Source organism: Phalangium opilio, unplaced genomic scaffold (assembly GCF_054372755.1).
Source record: "Phalangium opilio isolate 3A_F unplaced genomic scaffold, DU_Popi_V2 ptg000014l_1, whole genome shotgun sequence".
NCBI lineage: Eukaryota > Metazoa > Arthropoda > Arachnida > Opiliones > Phalangiidae > Phalangium > Phalangium opilio.
In genome coordinates this window covers 1,425,723-1,430,670 of record NW_028324149.1, presented here as the reverse complement: position 1 = coordinate 1,430,670, position 4,948 = coordinate 1,425,723, and positions in this window count along the sequence as shown.

Below are 4,948 nucleotides of genomic sequence, written 5' to 3'. Positions count from 1 at the left end.
GACTAGATTTATTATTTTTGTATTTACGGGAATTGCCATTAGATGGGGACGTATTAGGATCAATTTCGTTGCGTCTGTCGTTCTGTTAGTAACGCTCTGACATCGTTCAAAAGTTAGATCTTGCCGTTTTGGCGGTTTAAAGCAAAAGTCGGCACCTGTGGCGTTCCTAATATTCTGGCTTGCCATCAGATGGGGACATATTAGCATCAATTTCGTTGTATCTGTCTTTCCGTTAGTAACGCTCTGACATCGCTCAAAAGTTAGATCTTGCCGTTTTGGCGATTTAAAGCAAAAGTCGGCACCTGTGGCGTTCCTAATATTCAGGCTTGCCATCAGATGGGGACATATTAGCATCAATTTCGTTGTATCTGTCTTTCCGTTAGTAACGCTCTGACATCGCTCAAAAGTTAGATCTTGCCGTTTTGGCGGTTTAAAGCAAAAGTCGGCACCTGTGGCGTTCCTAATATTCTGGCTTGCCATCAGATGGGGACATTTTTGGATCAATTTCGTTGTATCTGTCTTTCCGTTAGTAACGCTCTGGCATCGCTCAAAAGTTAGATCTTGCCGTTTTGGCGGTTTAAAGCAAAAGTCGGCACCTGTGGCGTTCCTAATATTCTGGCTTGCCATCAGATGGGGACATTTTAGGATCAATTTCGTTGTATCTGTCTTTCCGTTAGTAACGCTCTGACATCGTTCAAAAGTTAGATCTTGCCGCTTTGGCGGTTTAAAGCAAAAGTCAGCTCCTGTGGCACCCCTAATATTCTGGCTTGCCATCAGATGGGGACATATTAGGATCAATTTCGCTGAATTTGTCCTTCTGTTAGTAACGCTCTGACATCGTTCAAACGTTAGATCTTGGCGGTTTAAAGCAAAAGTCGGCTCCTGTGGCATCCCTAACATTATGGCTGATCTTCTACACACAAAGTTGACCTTGCAGAAGGCAGGAGCCAATCACAGCTCGTCCGTGAGGTCGGAGCTAAAACTAGTCTTTGTTAAGCTTAGATGGTAACTGTCAACTCCACCCCTCGATTATGGGATCATCTAGTGGCATTTGTTTAAACAAAACCACAGCCGAGATTTGCTTTAAACTGTTGACGTAAAATTTCCATTTGCGCTTTTAAGCTATCAATTGCAAACCTAGTCGGTTTATAAAATCTCCCAAAATTGACTTAAAATAAACCAACGTATTATTCTCTCAACATCTCCTTTTCTCCTACATAAAATATCCCGAAAACAAATTCTTATTAGTTAGAAACTTAAATCTCGATTAAATTAATCAGGCTAATGACCGCCTTTCTTGATCAAAGAGTTCAAAGCGACAAAAATCTGAGAAATTAATCTGGTTAATAGTTCGTATATTTCTTTATCTGGGTTAATTTTATTTTACGAAATAAAACTCTGACTATAGCTAGTAATTATTAAGTAATAATTTGAACTCGTTTGAAACGTCAGTAATATTAAAAAAAAACTTCTCCGTTTTAAACTGGTTAAAAATAAACGAGATATTAGTTACTAGAACCGCGATAGTTTCCAAGAAGTAACGCGAGTGAAGAAGTAATTGTATCAAAGACGTCTTATTATTTTTTTACAGCTGAAATACAGTTCATCTTCCCTTTAAAACCTGTAATCTGACCTTCGAAAACCCGCCAAAAACTTATTTCAATTTCGCTTTCTAAGAAATATTAGAATTGGCAATTAATTAAAATTCACCTTAGTAACTAGCCCTAATTTAAAGAAGAAAAAAATTCTAATCACATTTTCTCATCGAATAATAACTATTTCAAAACTTGCGTAATTTCAAAATTAAAACCAGTCTTAATTAGTAAAATTAAAAATCATTAATTTTATTCTTTAGTTTTGTAATTATACATTAGAGTGTCATTTTGACACTTGGAAAGGGGCACGATTTCATACAGAGAAAAACCGTTTTGAATTAATAAATCTATCCATTTCAAGTCTGCAATAAAAATGGGAAGCTCAAGAGTAAAGATGAGACGTGCCACGTGCTTCTCCAAGACGTAAGAAAGATAAAGGACTAAGCTAGAAACTTGACTGGGAATAAAATTGTTTACCCGCCATTTAATACATATAGCTATGGCGGATTTTCTGAGAACTAAGTCAGCCAAATTTTCCTGCGGTAAGGAAGTAGATACGCGAGTGACGTGTGGTAACCTTTAATCAAACCTAAACATCGTTTCGTGAGTGGGTGAAATAAAGCCATGATTCCGGTATCTTCTCCTCTCCATCATCTCCATCCTCTTCCAATCCCTGGACCACTAGAGTCGCTAGTATCCCTACCCAGCTGTATCCTTAAGAGATTACAGGGATGGGGGGGGGGGGGTATGAAACACTAAAGAAGCGGGGGGGGGGGATTATTGACAAATCAAGCCAGCCAGCCAACACGATCAGCTTCGAAGCTGAACAGGAGAGACAGAGAGAGAGAGAGAGAGCTAGAGAAAAGATGATGCGAACTATCTTCAAAAGAGAGAAAGAACCAAGAGCTTACAGAGCAAGCAAGCAACGCGGAGGCCAGAGACTATCGTCTAAAAATAAACCCTTTGAATGGGGATTGCTATAAAACATTTTCACAATAATGACGTATTTTTCAGGAAGAATTTTGAGATTAAAAATTTCTAATCAGAACTTCAAAAATTAATCATCTCATTTTCCTTTGAAGAACATCTTCCGGAAGTAGTTGTTCCTATATCAGTCTGGTTTTCTTTATTTCTAATAAATCATTTATTGTTTTAAACCCATACGAGAAACTCGTGGGGTAAACAACTGTTTATCTTTTAACTCGATGGAAGCATTAAAAATGCTGAATTACAAAACAAAATTGACTAATAAAATATTTGATAGAAATTTGTTGGGATCAAAATACAACATTCCTGCGGAGTTATATGTTAAATTGGATTAGGAAGAGTTAATAGTGTATGTTTTCCTATGGGTTTATTGAGTTCTTATCGTTTGAAATGTCGAAAGGGCATGATGCAATTTTTAAAAGAATCGCGGACTCAATCTAACCATTCCATTCAAGTACTGGCATTTTTTGGACTTAGTCCAACCTCTTTGTTTATAACGTCAAAATTACCTGGAAATTTATTTTTGATGGCTGGAGTACATCCACAAACAAAAACAGCATTTTCGGTAGACTTCCTAAACTTTCTTTTCTTAGCCACACCTTATAAATAGATGCTATAGTACAATCAAACCAATATGAATTCTCTTTTACATTGAATTTTATTACAATTTTAGAAGTCCATGACTTTCCCCATGACACCGAAATTTACATGTCCTAAAACTTGTAGCCCCTTAGATGTAAAATACTTTCAAGAACTTAAGCCTAATTTGAAAATTAAAAATGTTAAACACGTGGGGTTACTATTTGGCGCCAAACTTGAAAGAGCACGTGCTCAATTTCTTCAAATTTCCTAAACTCTTTTAAGAAGCTGACTGTTAAGCCTAATTCTTAATTTCTCTATAAACGCAACGTGTAAGTTCACGCGTACACCTAGGTTCGTTGTAATACCGTCCCTGGATCTACTTTTATGTCTAGCTTTGCAAAAATAACGAGGGTAAGTTATTTTTCCATAGAAATCGCGGAGTATCTTGCAAAGTCCCAGATAATTTTGGCAAAGGCAAAAGGTAGACGGCTTGACGACAATATGCCGTTGTTTTTTCCCTCTCATTTACAGAAACTAAACGACTAAAACAAGCCAATCATCGTGCTCCCTTTCCAAAGGTTTCAAATACATCGACACGCGAGCGTTTTTACCTGTATAAACGTCATCAACTCTTATATAGCTGGCTGTACCTGCCTAACCTGAAATTAAATGGATGGTGAAACGCAATGCGCGGTATGACAAAACAAAGGTAGGCTAGTATTTGCGCATAGAAGCTTGAATAAACAATAGAAGCCATTAAGTTCTGCGCGAGAAAACAAAAAATAACCCATTAAAACGTAGGCCTATATAGAATGATCATTTTCTGCAAAAGGCGCTTTTCAGAATTAAACGTTGACTTCCTTTACTAAGAATTTAAAATTCGTACTCGCTAATTATATTTAAGTCTCCTAACTTGAAACGCAGCCAATGAATTTAAGTAATTTATACCCCTACTACCCCTTTTTCTTTTCGACAGGTACCTACAGAAATTTTCCAAGAAAAAAGTTACAGCGCGGGAAGTATGGAAAGGTTTACACATAGGCTATAGAGTGATATACGCTTGCTTTTGTCGCGCGGTGTCAACAACCCTGTCCCTGATTGCCTGATTGAGTTCTACGTTAGTTTAATGTTATGTTAAAAACTTCTGCGTGATAACTTAATTTACTTACAGTTGTAGGCCTACAGCTCTACACTGGTTGTAGGGAAACCATTTTAAAAAAATATATACAGATTTTCATTTGAAAATTCCCTAGCTCTCCCAGATTATCCCTGACCAATTTCTTTACTTGTAGTAGACATGTTAGAATACTGTGGTTAAGAATTACCAGTGCAATGCAATTATAAATGTTCATGCTAGTACTACTATTTTCAAAATTACCAAACCAACATGAAATTCCCTGACTTTTACGACCATTTTAAACTTCCCTGATTTCTCTGATACCTATTTTCAAATTCCCTGACCTGACCTATCCAGGGATTCCTGGTTTTTACCTACCAGGATCTGATTTTAATTTTTTTATAAGTCAATTTAAACCCCGTTCTTAAATTAAAATTCATTTTAGTTAATTACGCGTTAAAAATTTGTTTTAATCAAGTTAATTTTGCAAAGTTGGATTATACTGTATCGACTCATTAATATTAATTTCAAAGTATCTTCACCGCCCCCCCCCCTTCCCAGTAAATTCAAAGTTCGCAATTGTGTAAATCACAATTATACACTAAAATATTGATAAATTAATTAATTCTCGGACGTAGTTCCCTTCCCATAATTCCCTTGGCCCATC